We start from the raw sequence: 17755 nt of genomic DNA on the forward strand, positions 1-17755 counted from the left end.
CATCCTAGTCAGCAATAAAATATTCATTGTACTCATCATTCAGAAATTCCTTACCAAGAACCATGATCCATATATTACAATCACTAATTCATATTGCTATTCAATTCCAAAAACCTCACAGAGCATTGGATCTCAGCCTCCAGAGACCGTTCATTGCTGGGCTTTATCACATGTATCCAGAAAACTCATGTCTGTGAGAATGTCAGTCTTTCCCTGCTTGGCCAAATGGGATCTCCATCTCTCATGCAACTACAGTCCTGACACGGGAAGCTCAAATCATTTCTTTATAGGACTTAATTTCTTCCTTCCTCCATTATAGCTCTTAATATTACTAAGTTGAGCACATAGGAGAGAATAATCTGGTCAGTGAATACGTAAACACTGGCTAGAAGAGACTGGGCTAGAAGAGATACGAGTATCTTCAATACGCAGTTTTTGACAGCCAAAACTAGAAACACAAAAATCTAAGAGGGAACAGGTTAATTAATTTGGTCCTGCTATGTGATGGCACGTACAGGATTATTAATCAGGATGATACTGGTCCCAGTGTAAAGTACACACTCATAACTGGGGAATGGTATCCAGTTGAAACTTAAGACATAGATTCTGTTCTCAGATTTTCTAAATGTAACTGCTCTTAGAGTTCATGACATTTTAGTGTCTTGGGTTTTTCATCAGTAGAGGCAAGAGTATGAAGATCACTTCTTAAGCATGAATATCTTAGAGAAATATAATCTACATAAAAACTTAATAATATGTTGTAATCCTGTATAAATATGTTAGCTATTTTTATTGAAGAACATTGCATGTCCCCTAACTGGGTATTATAAAAGAAACAATTTGCCTTTTTAGGATAAAATTGTGCTTATCAGCCCTGCTCTGATAATGCTCACCAAAAAAAAGGGGGGAAAAATCAGGACTTTTACTTGAGAATGCATTTTTAATTTATAAATCAAGAGCTTTCTAGAAAAGAGGAAATTTCCCTCCCACCGAAATGGAGCAGAAACAAAGAGACATTTGTGAATCATAACCTGCCCAAAAAATCCGATGTGATCAAGCGTCTCATAAAGTGAGAACATTAGTAAGACTGACAGTGCCCTTAAGCAGCAACAAAAGGCATGTGGGTAAATAAAATGATTCCTTATTTTCTTCTATTTCAATTAGTATTTGGACATGTTTTTGGGAAGACAACTAAAAATCAGATATTATTGCAAAGTTTTGTTAAATTTTTCTTATATCAATAATTTAAAATCAATGATTTTATGAAAGAAAATCAACCATCCTCAATGTTGACTTTTGTGTGTAAACCAATTCTTTCCTCTCATCAAGGTTCTTCTTTTGGGGATGGCAGGACTGAGGAGGAAGTCAGGAGGCACCAGGCTTTTCTTGGGGCACAGAATGACTTCCTTACACGACACTCTCCAGGTCCACACCCGCCCTGCTCATACACATAAACAGATGGAAAAGAGGACAGAGCCTGGACTACGGGAATAGGTTTACAGCACGTTCCTGGGGTCCGAGCTCTGGGAACCCCGAGGCTCTGAGACAGTAGCTGCCCCTCAGAGCTCCCAAGTAGAGAACTCCCCAGGCTTTCCCAAACTAACCTCGGTGCCCCCTGGCTGGAAATCTCCCTTTAGGGCTCAATATCCTACTTCCCTCTTGCAGCCAAGCAGCTGTGAGGCGAGAAGAGGAGGAAGCGCCAGGGAGCCCAGAGCCACCAGACAGTGACGCCACAGAGCCACAGCCATCACACCCGCACAGGTGAAGGACATGCACCAAATCCCCGTCACCCCAGCACAGCCACGCACCTGTCACAGCCTCGCAGCCACACCCACGGCACGGAGGCGCATCCCACCGCTCACTCGCGTCTCACACACACACCCCGCCACACGCTGCCCGTCTGTCCCCACAGACACACACCGTCCTCTGCCGTTCAGGCCCGAGAGTCCCGTGAGGACTGGCGTCCCTACTACCGGCCTCCACGCTGTGAGCGCTTCCACCGCCACCCCTCCTGGTTCACGTCGGGCTCCGAATTGACTCGCTTCACAGGATTCCCGCATCCTGTGCTAACACATCCACAAATGAGCTCCACTCACCTTGCAAAGAGGGAGAACCGCGCGAACACGGAATGGAAGCCGAAGATCTGGAGTGACCGCTGCCCTCTGGGAAGTGTCGCTCCAACCTGAACATCTCCGGGCGCCGCGGCTCGTCCGAAAGGCCGCCGAAGCGCGGAAGTCCCGGCGAGAACGGCACCGCGAGAACCGCCCGGAGCCCGGCCCGAGCGCAGGTCTCTCCGCCAGGAGCGCGACGCGAGGGCGCGTGCGCGGGCACGGAGTCTGCGCGGAGGCCGCTGGTGCGCGTGCTCGGTCCAGAGGCGCCGCTGCGCCCAGGAGGCCGAGCAGGGCGGCCCGGCGCCGGCTCCGAGCGTCCGGCCTGTGCGCGCAGAGCCGCGCGGGAGGGTCGGCGGGGCGGCCCCGGGGCGAGAGCGCACGGCGGGTGTGAGCTCTGAGGGCGGGGCCCCGGGCGAGTCCCCTCAGGCGGCTGCAGCCTGGGGACAGCATATGGGGCAAGCAACTCCTGATCCCGCCGGGGATGGGCTGGTTTATTCAGTGTCTGTTAGCTGCGTTTAAAAGGTGTGTAGGAGTGAAGTAATACATATTTACTTAATTCTCTAGGCTAAGCTATAATAGTCAAAATGGAATGAATAATTAAATGTAAAAGCGATCTGGAGATACATCTGCATATGTTTTTGTAATATTAAGTTAGGGACAGATTTTCCAACCATAACTGAAGAGAGAAATGCTAAATAAATACTGAGATTTGACTTGATAATTATGTGTAAACATCCGAATCATCTAAATGACAATCAATTAATGAAATAAAAATTGATGCAAGACAAAAATTCAATAACTTAACACATATAATGAACAGACAGATAATCTCAAGGCACTGTGTTTTTGTCGCTCAAAATAATGGTCACTAGTCTAAGAGGAGAGTAGCAATAACTATAGAAATATAAATTATATATGCAAATTATCAGCATTACATGATGATAGTTGAAAATACAAATTACCATTAGTAATAAACATTATCATCAAATACATCAGAATCAGAATTACTTGACCTTTTAGGAATTGATCCTGCTCTCCATAATGAGTAACTAAGAAAATATGGGTCATTTTTTTCCCTTAACTCTGTTTATGCTCCTGAATCTCCTGATGCATTTTATTGCTCCATCTTTTTCATAATTATTTTTTGTAGCTTCTTTCTCTTCAGCTGAGACATCTCCTATATTCTCTTTACACTATTCCATAAATGATCCCAATTTCTTCCTAGGCATCATTGGTGAATTCCATGCTTGTGATGACAATGTAGTGATAAATTATCCATGTGTTTTTTCTTCCAGTTTTGTCTATTCCTCAAGTGACTCTCCTGGATGTAGCAATAGGCCAGTAGCGATGCATGACATTTTGGTCAGGTCAGGCAGTGAGAAGGAAAGAAAATCTAAACTCTCTCTTTGAGATTTTCAATGCAAGATCTGGGTGGAAGCCGACAAATAATTTGGAAGTACCCACGATTAGTCAGTATGAGGATTTTATGCTCCCTCAAGAGTAATTGAGGTGGGGGGTCGGGATGGGGGGTGAAAGGGATGAAGAGGGTTGAATAACAAACTTCCAGCTATAAATAAATGTCTTGGGGATGTAACGCACTTGTTGACTCTATTTATATTTATATTAACTATAGTTAATAACGCTATATTGTGTATTTGAAAGTGGCTGAGTAGATCCTAAAATTTCTCATCAGAAGAAAAAAATATGTAATTATGTATAGTGATGGATGTTAACTAGACTTATTGTGGTGACCATTTCACAATATACACAGATATTGAATCGCTATGTTGTACACCTGAAACTAATATAATATGTCAATTATATCTTAATTATTGTTTTTAAAAAGAGTACTCGAGGTTGTTTTATCAGATGGACAAAAGAAGCTATTTCAAAGGGAAACAAGAAGACCTAATATTTAGAGTCTAATATTTAGACTCCGTGGGGTCCTTGAGAAATGACTCTGTGTCCTGGCCACACTACTGGACAGTGCACTTGAAATACCAAGTAAAGTAAAAGAAATAAATGATATCAGTGCCCCACAAACATTTTCACGTAGGATGATGTAGGAATCCCGGGTTCCCTCCTACCCTGTCCCCCACACACAAATCTTGACCAGGGACAGAATTACAGAAAAGAAAAGGCTGAGTAAATTTACACCACAATCATCACCACACACCCACCAGAAGCCTCAAATTAAAATTTGGACAGTATTAAGTGTCAGCAAGAATGTGAAGATATGGGAATTACAGTGTGGGACTATCAATTGGTTTGTTGACTTTGAAGAAAAAAATGACAATATCCCCAGTAAAGCTGAAGATATGGTTACCCTATGATCCCTGCTTAATACCATAAGTAAATCCATGCGAATGGTAACCAGATATATATATATGTGTGTATATATATATACACACACAGAAGAATCGTCTCAGAAGCATCATTTGTAACTGCCAAAAGTGAACACAATCCAGACCTCCATCAACAATCGAAGGAATAAACAAAATGGTGTATTAATAGGATTAACTTGCAACACTGAGTATGAATCTTAAATACTTAATATTGAATGAAAGAAATCAGATGCAACAGTATATATATGTTACCCTAATTACACAAGGGAAAAAAAACAGGCAAAAATCAGACTATGATTTTGGCATAGAAATAGACATGATAAGAGTATAAAGAAAGGCAAGGGAGGGTTATTATACTAATTTGGATATTCGATACCCTGGGGGCAAGAGGAGTCTAGCAACAGTAGGGGGCATGCAGGAGACCTACTGGTGGTAGTAGTACTCTATTTCTTGACCTGGGTTGATGTCACACAGTTGTTTATTTAATAACCATCTATATGTATCCATTTTTTTTGTTAAGATTATGATAGTTTACAACCTTGTGAGATTTCAGTTGTACATTATTGTTGGTCATGTTGTGGGTACACCACTTCACCCTTTGTGCCCTCCCCCTACCCCCCCTTTCCCCTGGTAACCACCGATCAGTTCTCCTTGTCTAATATGTATCCATTTTTGTGTTTGTATATTTCACAATGAAAATGAAATAGAAGAAAGGAAGGTGAAAAGAAAGAAATTTCTCTATTCATGAAGTTCTTAAAGTTATAATTTTGGTCAATCAGGTTCTTCTCCAAATTCAGATTCTAAAAAAGTGAAAGCACAAACACTGTTTTCAGGACAAGTGTAACTGTTCTTTGTAAATGTATTTCAAGTCAATGACCAGCTCACACTGACCTCTGAGTCCGTAGGTTACAATCTGATTGCCTCAGTACTTAAAATAAGCTTAACTGGACATTTTCAAAGATTATTTTCACAGAGCTACAATTCACTCAGGCTCTTTTTTCTGTGGATCTCAAAACAGGAATCCTGCCTCAGCAAATCTAGTATTTATTTGTCAGTATGCTTTGGAGGAGAAAGAAGAAACATTCTTAATTTTGTCAACTTAATAATGGAAATTGAATGTGACTGTTGGGGGAGGCGAGCCTCCTTTCACAATTATGAAAGAACACAGGTTTATTAACCGTGGAGGATCCCAAAGTGAAGCCTCTGGGTCTCTTCCTAGGTCTGAGTTGACTTGTGGTGTCTTCTTTTTGTCCTTTTCTTCATATTCTGATGATTAGACCACTTAACCCTCCTTCATGCTGACAGATCACCGTTGGAGCTGTGAGGTTCCTGTTACCCCAAGCTGGTGGCATAGTCTCTCCAGTTCCCGCTTTCCTCATTGCCACTGGAAAAATCCCCTAGGTTTCCTCAGTTTGAAGTTCTGCTTATTTCAAAATAGTTTCATTATCCCTGCTACTGCGAACATCTCGCCCTCTTGTTTCCAAGAACAATGTTTAATGAAAAGACCTCTTCTCAAACTAAAGATGAAATCCCATCATTCTACTTATTGTATGTAGGAAATCCACATCTACAGGACCCTTCAGAGAGGGACCCCTCTTGCCCTGGAGTAATCCTATTAAGCACCTTCATCTCACTGTTTCTAATTATAATAAGAAAGTCAGAAGAAACTCGGTTTCTCCTATAATGAATTCATACAAGAATTTCTGCAAGTGACAAAACGTTGGAGAGAATGACTTCAACACTCAACAGACTGATTTTTTAAAAAAAATAGATCTGATTATTTCCTACAATGTGAACAGCCTTTGTGTGTCTCCTATGGCTTGACTGACTCACAAAGTTGTCCTTTCTTTCCCTCCAATACCAGAAGTTGGAAGGAAACCCCTCCCAGCTACTGTAACGTATAAGCATGTAACTCATTGTCTAAACACTGTAATCGTGGAGGATATTAAAACTTGGCAAAGTGGAGAAGATTGTTCTGTGCCATGCATCATGAGGTCATGACCATCAGTGAAGACTGTCAGAGCCCTCAGTGGCCAGATGGCCCGCGTGCATCAACTGGCGTGGTGTCACTGAGTTGGAGATCTCTCCTTGTGTTCCAGGAGTAAACACATGGAAGATGTCATAGACATACAGAAGGGAATGCTGTGTGAGGTCGTAGCGAGGACTCTCCTCTTCAGACCAGGGCAGGGAACCCAGCACACCAGAGGGATATGGCACCTGCATAACTGCTTCAGTGTTTTTGTTATTATTGTTGTTTTTTATCAAAATAAAGCATTGTTTGCTTTGATTCTCATTCAGAATTTTCTTGAAGATACATTCCATCCTTTGAATTATAGAAAATTCCTGTATTTCAATGAGGCGAGGACATATTCACAGGAAAATGGAGTTCCCTTATACGTATGAATCTTCTTGTGTCCATTAAGGAGACATGGCAAGACAAAGCTTTCCTCAGCACACTCCACAGACATCCACTGTTAACTCTTCCCGCTTCCAATGTCCTAGTTCAACATGTCAGTTCTGGCACTCCAAAAGTAAGTAATAGTTCTTCTAAGTGATCTAGGATTAACAGAAAAATTTCTCTGCTCAGGACGTTATCCCTATAGTGGAAGCCTAGGCTGAGAAACCCTGAAATCCAGCTTAATAAAGTTTCTCTCTGTTGTCTTATTCATTCCGCTGCAGTAGAGATTTTTAAAAAGTTCTGGAACCTACCCAATATCCCCTTTTGGTCTCGGGTCATTTTTTCCAAATCCAGCAGTCCCTGTGGCACTGAAGTCTCAGGGAAGGAGTAATTAAATCAGCTAGCTCAACATGATATTCGTGATCAAGTTGTTTAACACAGCCTGATCACATGTACCCCTCCCAGAAAAGAGAGACAAAGGATGCAGCGATCTGTGAACATCTTTGGGGAGGCCAATGGCTCCATCACTTGATGTTGGATCTTTCTTTTGTAAAAGGGGTAAAAAAGAAAAAAAAAATTCATATAAAATAAAAGAAGATCCAGGGACCGGCTCCGTGGCCGAATGGTTAAGTTCGTGCACTCCGCTGTGGCGGCCCAGGGTTCGGATCCTGGGCGCGGACATGGCACTGCTCGTCAGGCCAAGTTGAGGCGGTGTCCCACATCCCACAACTAGAAGGACGTGCAACTAAGATATACAACTATACAGGGGGGGTGTTGGGGAGATAAAAGCAGAAAAAAAAAGATTGGCAACAGTTGTTAGCCCAGGTGCCAATCCTTGGGAAAAATAAAAAAATAAAGAAAAGAAGATCAGGCTTCTCTTTGGCTTTAGGCAGAGTTCTTAAAATCTATATAGGAAGGAAACTCAGAATTCCTGTCCTGCAATGGTTACCTTTGTGATTGCATTCCAAGGCTCCCTTTCCAAAATTATTGTTTAAAGAAATACTAATCCCTTATGGTAACGCTGTTGACGTAAGAAACTTTATGTAGTGCTGGTGGAAATATAAATTAGGAGCAATTAAAATTTTTCTCAGTTCATGCTCTCTTATACGCCTAGCGTAAGAAAATAAAAAAATATACAGAATGTTTTAGTATGAATATATGTTAATACCAGCATCGTTTATAATCGCATATTATGGAAAACAACTAAATTTCCCAAAGATTGAGATGGTTAAGTAAGTAACGAAACACCCTCAATATAATTTTGTAGCCGTTAAAATGTTTGTGTTTATTTTTTTGTATGGGGAAATTATTTTGTTACGATACTGATAGCTGAAACTGGGTTATAATTGTATATTAAGTTATAATACTTTAAAATGCACACACACAAGCAAAATTCTATAGCACACAAACAAATTTTCACATTTCTTTTTATTGTACAAGCATCTTATGGCCATTTGTCTCTCCTTTCCTGGCTTGTGTGATTTCCACATTTCCTCAGATAATATTATTAATTCTTATAATAGAATTATTAAAGAACAGCTATTTCATGTCACTTCCTTCTCTGTTCCTCTTTGAGGTTCCTGGACCCAGGACCCTGGACCAGCTGGCTGTCCTACAATGCAACTCAATTCACCCAAATTCTGACACTGTTTACCTGGAGACAGCATCAGATTCCACAGGTTGAGGGTTCAGTCCTACCAGACTGTTCCCCCCCAACTTCAGATGCCAATCCCAAGCCCCGGTTGTCACTTGCACTTCTGACCGACAGGCTATAGATCAGACGTTCCCACAACCTCCTCCTTGGGTTCAATTTAATTTGCTACAGCAGCTCAAAGAACTCAGAGATATGTTTTACTTTTAAGATTACCAGTTTATCATAGAAGAATATAACTCTGAAACAACGAAATGGAAGAGATGCCTAGGGCAAGGCATGGGGAACCGGCACAGATCCATGCACTCTCCAGGCATGCTACTCTCCCAGCACCTCCACGTGTTCACCCAGAAACTCCCCAGACCCTGTACTGTTGGGGTTTTCTGGAGGCTTTCTCTCGTGGGCATGATCAATCATTAACTCCGTTTCCAGCCCCTCTCCCTCTCTGGAGGATGAAGGATGGGGCTCAAAATTCCAAACTTCTAGTCAAGACTTGGTCTTTCTGGTAACCAGCCCCCATCCTGGAGTCATCCGGGGGCCCACCAGAGTCACCTGTTGGGACAAAAGATGCTCCTACTGCTCTCACCACTTAGGTTTTTACAAGGGTTTTAGGAGCTCTGTGTCAGGAACCAGGGGAAGACATCAATATATATATTTCTTATTATTTCACAGTTCCCAACTCATGTTTACTCCTATTCCATGAGCTTTCAGTGTCCACAAAACATAACATTTTTTTAAACAGTTAAACTCTTTATAGAGGTACTGGATCATGTTCTCAGCCTAGTTTTTATCCATTGTCAGAGATTGAAATACCCTAAGTAATCTTAGAAATATGTGTGTGAATGAGATTTTATTTTGCTGAACCTACAAAAGGAATAATATTGCAGTGTTCTCCTGTTTGTAGTACAGATGTGGCTAAAGTGACAAGTGTGGAATCCTCGCTGAGCCTTGACACAGAGGGAAAACGTCTCTTTGAATGATATTTGAGGTGAGGAGAAAGTAGAGCATTAGCGCAAGAAGAATGGAGAGTCAGAGTAGGAACTGTGGGCTGGGGAAACAGACACTCACACATTGCTGTGAAAACGTAAAATGGTACAGTCACCATGAGAAATTTTTCAAGTGAAAAGACACTCAAGTGAAAACTCATCACAAGTGAAAATGCACCCAGAAAATACACTTTTGAAAATTTAACTTACATGTAAGCCTACATAGATGAAAACTGTAGTTTATGCAGGTTTAATAATTGGAGCGCTGCTTGTAAGAATACAGGGAAATCCTTAATGCGTGTTACTAGAAGACGGGTTATTTAACCTAGGGTGCAGCCACACATACTGTGACCTAATTTGAAGCTGTGGGAAATGACGACACATCTAATGTACTGATTTGGAACCACATGTGTGTGAAGAAAAAAATAAATACTTAGAAATGCATATATGTATTTGAGATTGCATATTAACATAGTATAGACCTATATATTTATATACGCATATAGGTAGGTGTGTGTATTTTCAGCATCTGCCTATTTGTATATGAAAGTAACTTCTCTGCAAGGATACACACCAAAATTAAAGCACTGTTCTCTCTGAAGTGAACTACTGTGTGTCTGAGCACTTGGAAGGAAAGTTTGCTGACCCCTTTTACCTTTTGAACGGTTGTGCTATGTATGCATTACATACTTAAATATGTAATAATGCTGATAACTAAAATGTGGGCCTCCTTTGAGGAGAACTTTACATTTCCCATTTGCTCAAGTTCCTCATGAATCTAACTACTGTAGGGGAGCAGAATTTGCTACCCCAAAATGTGTCTCTTTGGCTTGATCAATTTTAAGAGCAAAAGACTTTGACCTTCCCCATAACTGCCTAAAAGAATTCTAGATGGAAGGCCTGTTCCAGGAGGGAGCTCTCACCATGGAAACTACAGTGTGATATGAACGAGGTGTGACAGACAGCGAGGAACCCAGAGAGGCCCGGTGGATCACAGTCCTCTCTGTCTCCAAAGTCTCTGCCAGGTACGGCAAACAATTATTTACCAAACATTTACTTTTCCATCTCCACATGAATTGCCCCTGGAAGTCCCAAACCCCCACCGCCAACATCCCCTGTGTCTTCAGCTTGAGTTGGTAATTAAGGTGGTGGCTTCAGCCATTTTGGTGAGTTACTCAGTTTTCCTAGGTTTCTCCCATGCATACATGTTATTAAACTTTGTTTTCTTTTTCTCCTTTTTTCTGTCTTATGTCAATTTAACTCTTAGAACAGCCAGAAGAACCTAGAAGAATAGAGGGAAAATTCTTCCCCCTCTATCCTCTGTAGGGATTCAGCTTCTAATAGCCCCTTCTTTCCAGATTTTGAGCCTCTGGCTGCAGTTTATCCATGTCTGCATATGCCTGAGGAGCAGAGTATTTGTAGTCAGATACTCATGAACAGGCGTTACAGATTACGGACGCTTCCCCGTCTGTGGCCTCTGGGAGCAGTCAAGCCCACCCAGGCTTAATACAGCAGAGAAGGGTGCAAACATGTGCTGTATCGACAGTCAGTATCTGGAGACAGTAATGTGAAATGGAAAAAATGTTGTGAGCTAATAGGAAATATAGATAGGTCTCTGCCCACAGTTCCTGACACAGCGCTCCTGGAACACTGGTAAATTCCTAAGTGCCAAGAGCAATAGAAGCTTCTTTTGTTCTAACTAGGCGACTCTGGGTGGGCTCCTGTGTGGCTTTTGGATGCAGGCTGGACACCAGAAAGACCAGGCTGTGATTAGAAGCTTGGGATTTCCATCCCCCCTTTCTCCTCCAACTTCTCTAGAGAGAGAGGAGGGGCTGGAAGTGGAGTTAATAATCGGTCATGCTTATGTGAGGGAGCCTCCATGAAATCCCAATACTATGGGCTTTGGGGTGCCTCCAGGTTGGTGAACACATCTGTCTACAGTGGGGGTGATCCATCCCGACTCCACAGGGACAAATGCTCTCATGTTCGGGACCCTCCCCAACCTCACCCTGTGTGTCTCTTCATTAGGCTGTTCATCTGTATCATTCATCATATCCTTCAATAAACTGGTAAACATATATAAATGTTTCCCTGAGTTCTGTGAACTGCTCTAGAAAATTAATCGAACCTGAGGAGGAAGTTGTGGTAACCTCTGATTTGTAGCTAAATTGGACAGAAAATGTGGGTAACCTGGGGACCTACTGCTTGCCATTGGCATCTGAAGTGGGGGGCAGTGTCATGGGACTGAGCCCTCAACCAGTGGGATCTGACGCTATCTCCAGCTACAGAGTGTCAGAATTAGGTTAAATTGTAGAACGCCCAGCTGGTGTCCACGGAATTGCTTGGTGTGGGGAAAACCCACACAGATTTGGTGAAGTGAGGTGTTCCGTGTGAAAATTAAGATGAGACACCGGGTAAAGGAGAACTGTAAGGTTTTTTCCTAACACGAAGGCGTTGCTTTTTGTTTTCTTTTCAAAGAACTCCTGCAATCAATGATCTTGAGAAAGCACCTGCATTCACTCTTCTCTTTTCTACAAGAAGTCATTAGAGGTTAAAAAGGTCAGCTCTGAAGGAAGCTTGTCTGACCTGGTAACATGGCTTCAGCACTTAGTAAACGTAATAACTTCGTAGATGTTATGTAATCTCTTCTGACCTCAGAATCTTCAGCTCTAAAATAGAAATATAATAGTAAGCACCTCCAGTGTTGCAAGTGAACTGAACATTAGAGAGGGGATACTGCGCATGCTACATACACAAATATAAAAATGATTAGATTATGAACCCAATGTAGCCAAGAATACGGAAACTTCTCAGGAATGAAGTGTCCTCCAAGAGATAAAAGAGATGTAGCTCCTCTCAGGGCTCTCTCTGGTGGCAAATGCAAAATGAAAATGCATAATGGGAGAGGCATTGGCTGCCACTGACACTGCTGGGAGAGGCAATCCAGCTCCTGTGGTCTGTGGACCCTCACTGGGCCACTTAGGAAGGAGTCTTGGGCGGGGAACACTTCCTCACCAAGAGGTAAGGAGTCTGCACAGCCTGTGCTGGACTTGTCACCTCTTGTGGGACTATCTTTTCCCATTCCAGACTCAATGTGTTCTCCTTCGTTCTGCTTAAGCTTGGGCGTCACATGGCAGCTGGCCAACTCCACTGCTATACTTGTCCCTTGCAGAGGGGGTCAGGTTCTTTCTTCTACGGCATGAGAGGGGTGTGTGCAGGCCAACTGCCCTGCTTCAGCTGCCAGGAGGAACCCACTGGCCATGGGGGACCACTGCCTACCACTGAAGCTGATCTTGCTCTGTCTCCTCTATGTGAGTAAAGCATTGTTCCACCCAGTGCTTGGCTGCATTGTGTTTTCCTTGGAGACTCCAATACTAAGACGCAGTGGCAGAAGTGTTTGGGTTTCTGCCTCTGGTGATAGGCAACACATGCTGCTTGCATGGCAGACACCATCCACTCAAGATAGACTCTCATCATCTCTGACACTGTCATCACCTGCTGTACAGCAACCTATTTATACATAGGGCTTACGGCATCTTTCAGTAAAAACATATATAAAAACTCAAGCCTCAATAAGATATATGTGTGCACAACCAGATACTATGGAGTTTTCACTCAAAACTCAATGTTAGGTAGACCACAATTTATCTGACAGAGGGCATAGTCAGTGCCTAGTTAGCCCTGAAGATCATCTCTGCCTCCACCTTCCTGTCATCCCAGCCATCTCTTTTCCTGCAGTCCATTCTGTTTCTGCCCTTTCATACACAGATGGCAAATGAGCACACAGAAAGATGCTCAACATCCTTGCCATCAGGGAAATGCAAATTAGAAATAACAATCAGATACAAGTACAGGCCTATTAGAACGGCCAAAACCCAGAACACTGACAACTGCAAATGCTGAGGCGGACATGGAGCAACAGGAAACTTCATCCATCGCTGTTGGGAATGCAAGACAGTGCAGCCACTTTGGAGGAGAGTTTGGAAGTGTCTTACAAAGCTAGACATTCTTGCCCTAAGATCCAGCAATTTCACTCCTTGGTATATACTTGAATGAATTGAAAACATATATCCACACAAAACCTACAGTTGAATGTTTATGTCAGCTTTATTCATTATTGGAAAAGATGGCAAATAAACAAGATGCCCTCCAAGAGGTAAATGGATAAACAAACTGTTGTCTATTCAAACAATGGAATATTATTCAGCAATAGAAAAGAAATGAATTATCAAGCCAAGAAAAAAACATGGAGGAATCTTAAATGCACATTTCTTAGTAAAAGAAGCCAATTGGAAAAGGCTGCACACTGTATGATTCCAATTATGTGCCATTTTGGAGAAGGCAAAACCAAGGAGATGGTAAAAACTTCAGTAGTTACCGGGACTTGGGCAGAGGGAGGGAGGAATGAATAGGAGGAGCACAGAGGAATTTTAGAGCAGAGAAATTATGGTGTATGATACTGTAACAGTGGATAGATGTCCTTATACATTCTTCAAAGCCCATTAAAGATAAAACACACAGAGTGAACCCTAATATAAGCTGTTTACTTTATATTGTATCAGTGTTGGCTCATCAAATATAACCAATGTATCTCACAAATGCAAGATATTGATGACAAGGGAAAGTGTGTGTGAACTGGGGTATGAGGGAGGATATTGGAACTTGTGCTGTCTGCTGTATATATATATATATATATATATATTTTTTGCTGGGGAAGATTGGCCCTGGGCTAACATGTATTGCTAATCTTCCTCTTTTTGCTTGAGGAAGACTGCTGCTGAGCTAACATCTGTGCCAATCTTCCTATATTTTGTATGTGGGACACCACCACAGCATGGCTTCATCAGTGGTACATAGGTCTGCACCCGGGATCAACCCTGGGACACCCGGGCCACCAAACTGGAACATACAAACTTAACCACTATGCCACTGAGCCAGCCCCATGCTGAATTTTTCTGTAAACTTAAAATTATTCTAAAAAGTAAAGTCTATTAATAAGAAAATTAAATCCTAGAACAGGGAGTTATTTGTGTACTGATGGCTTTCTCCTTGCTAGAACCTAAGTTTGGTTTGGGTGTTTCCCATCTCATGGACTCAGGCGACATGACCTTTTCTTCTCACCTGAGAACAGTGGGGAAGGAATTGAATGCAATCCTGTCACTGCTCAAAGTGTAGCTTAGTGATGGGCTGGATTGCAACCCTGACCCAGAAAGTTCCCTTGGGGCTTCTGGAAGGAAAGCCCTGTCTAGTGAAAAGGGGTATGACAGGGCATATTTTCTCTCACTGTCTTTGGACATTTGGGGCCAAGAATCGAATAGTCTTGTGACAATGGACAGAACACTCTCACTATGAGAGAAAATGAAAATCTACCACTCCTGGAGTAGTCATGAGGTTGTTGATAGAGCCCTTTCATCCTTGAGCCACAGGGGCTCTTGACACTCTGTTGTGGGAGCTAATGAACTCTGTATTGTTTTCTTAAATTAAGGTAAAATTCACGTCACGTAAAATTCACTGTGAAAAGGTGAATCACCCACAATTCAGTGGGGTTTAGGACATTCCCAGTGCTGTGCAATCATCACTGCTGTCTGGACCACAAGATTTCATCATCCTAAAGGAAACCCCATACAAATTAAGCAGTCGCTCCCCATTCCACCCTACGCCCAGCCTCTGGCAACCAGGAAGGGACATTCTATCTATTGATCTGCCTTTTCTGGACTTTTCGTATCTATAGAAACATAAAGATTTCTCCTTTTGTGTCTGCCTTCTTTCACTAGCATAGTGTTTTTAAAGATTATACACACATCAGCAGTTCACTTCTTTCCATGGCTGATTCATATCCCATTGCATGGATGTCCCCATTTTTGTTTCTCCCTTCATCAGTTGATGGACCTTGCACCTTGGACTATTATGCACAGGGCTGATGTGAATATTCCTAGACAAATTGTTGGTTGTATACCTGTGTTCGATTTTAGGGGGTAAATATCTAGGAGTGGAAGTGCCAGGTCATCAGGTTATTCTATGTTTAACTATTTTAAACAAACTTCAAATTCAGGTTGAAATTTGCTCCACAAAATTGAGTTTCAGCACCAAAAGTAACAGCCATATTTTCTGTACTATTGGTAGAAAAACCCAAAAACAATTGCTTTGGTAGGTTTTCCAGGTTTTGCTTGTAAAGCAAGATGAGACAGTAGATATAGTCATGGAGAAAGACAGAAGAGAATAGACAAATCAGGTGCTGGTATCCATGACCTCTGACTCTGTCTTACCCTGAAACAGAGCTGTTCAGCATCCCCGCGACAAGCTTCTGAAGACATAGGCTCAGCACAGGAATGTGAATAGCAACAAGCAGACAAAAGTTTCTGCAGTAACCCCTCAGTGCTTCCTCAAGGGCCCCTTCTAATCATTAAGTTTTCCTCTGTATGAGCCATCCTTCTTTGTCCCTTTGTATGCCCTGCAACTTCTTGCAGGAGACTGAGTATTTGGAATAGGATGATGTGACAATTGAGGATGTCAGGTTCTCCCCATCCCCAGCGTTTCTTGTTTCTGCTTATTACAATAGTCCTTGTTCATTTCTTTAGTGAATTTTCTGATCCACTCCTGCGAGTTCTGTATTCTTTGTCATGTGTGGTCCCTGAAGTCTTTGTCCCATTAGCCCAAGGGTCAGCTAGGGTTTCTGAGTCTACCGGGTCTTCAGATGTCCTCCTTGGGAAAGAGGGTGAGTGAATTCTCTATGTGAGAGGGAAAGCAATCATATCCTTTGGTGAAAAGAAAGAGAGTGTGGTGCCAGCATCCACTTCTGCTTTCACTCTCGCACACAGAAGACTATGTTTCCTAGACCTCTTGGTTTTGGAAAGGATGTGTGGCACCTTCCAACCAATGGCATCACTTTTAAGCCAAAGAATAAAAGAGGAGGTGTAAGACCCTAGGTGCTCTTTCTGTCCTTTGGTGGCAACTGAAGAAGGCATCAGTTTCAGATGGTGTACCAACAAGATCGTGGGGCCTCCATCAGCCTTGCCCCACGTGACTTAGGAAGCAGGGGTCCCTTCACCTCAACTATCAATGTATGATGTAAATCTGAGGAGAAATACATCTTTAGTCATGAATTTCTCAATTGTTGCATTTATTACCAGAGCATTACCTAAGTTATCCTGGAGATGACAACGACCTACCCTCTCAGATCGTCTAACAGATAATTCTTCCAGAACAGCATTTGCCGAATCTCATGCTGCTGTGTTCAGCATTAATGTCTCCCGATTGCTGCCTGTCACAGATGGGGCCCTGGAAAGAGACTGTGAGGGGGAGGATTCCATGTGGAAGGTTTAGGGAAGTGTTCTGGGGAGATATCCCTATGGGAAGTTAGCAAGGCGGGGATAGTTGAAGGAGAAGCTGAAGGCCAAGACAGTTGCCACTGAGTCTCTGCCAACTCTCAAGGATCTCTGGAGCTGGGACAGCCCTTTGGTGTTGTCCCAAATTGAGACCAGGCTTCTTATTCCCTTATCAGCCAGACATGGGCCTCTGGCTGTCCCTCGAGAGGGCTGTGTCCTAAGGTTAGGTGGTTCCCTATGCTGTGGGCATGTCCTGTGAGGGAAAGAGCTGTGAGCTGTCCTCAGCCAATGTTCCCAGGAGCAGTGCGGTGGATGCATTGGCCTTGAGCATGACCCTGGGCTGAGTCTCAATGTTTCCATGGCACTTCTCCTTCACCATCATCTTCCTTCCCAACCCAGTTAATAATCTCACAAACTGAGAAGTCCTTGGGATGACATACGTAGAGCTTCTGCCTTTCCCTATGATTGGATGAGAGAACTGATTGGTGAAGACCAGAATCTCTCTCTCCAGAATCCAGACCCCTTACCCAGGGGCTTTGGTAGATCTCCAGAAGTGTTCCAACCTTAGCTGCAAATGCTGAAGTTGTTCCTAAAACAGTGGCCCCAGTTTTGCTCTAGTCTGGTGGTTGTAGTTAGAGAGAGTTCAATTCCCTAAGGAGAGTCAGAGTGGTCTCCAAGGTCTTGTGGTCACTGGGACAGGCAGTGTACACATCAAAACCTAAGGGCAGGTTGAGGAGTCAAGAAGGGTTCTCATTGGTCTCCTCAATGGTGAAGGAAAGGCCAGTACATCTTGGTACCTCTTCCAGAGCCACCAAAACCGAGGGGGCAGCAGTCGGGTGAATGGGCCAATCATGTCATTCAGGGAGAAATCCTAAGGCGAGCCAAGGGAAAGGCAGTGTTTGAGAGTCAGGTTTCCCATTCAGAGACCCTCCTGTCTTG

At 42.9% G+C, this 17755-nt stretch overlaps 1 long non-coding RNA gene across 2 annotated transcripts in view; it reads left to right on the top strand.

Annotated features, from left to right (window-relative positions):
• The window catches only part of LOC139079263 (uncharacterized), a 45844-nt gene extending 30606 nt beyond the window's left edge, over positions 1–15238 (top strand). Inside the window, exons 4-5 of one of the 2 annotated variants that reach the window (XR_011532722.1) lie at positions 1–12050; positions 12579–15238. The exon at positions 1–12050 is cut by the window's left edge and continues 26297 nt beyond it. This is a non-coding gene — a long non-coding RNA (uncharacterized lncRNA). Of the gene's footprint in view, positions 12051–12578 lie in introns of those variants that run through there. The other variant, XR_011532723.1, reaches the window with a different exon arrangement.
• The last annotated feature ends 2517 nt before the right edge of the window (positions 15239–17755 follow it).

The sequence above is a fragment of the Equus przewalskii genome, chromosome 25 (assembly GCF_037783145.1).
Source record: "Equus przewalskii isolate Varuska chromosome 25, EquPr2, whole genome shotgun sequence".
NCBI lineage: Eukaryota > Metazoa > Chordata > Mammalia > Perissodactyla > Equidae > Equus > Equus przewalskii.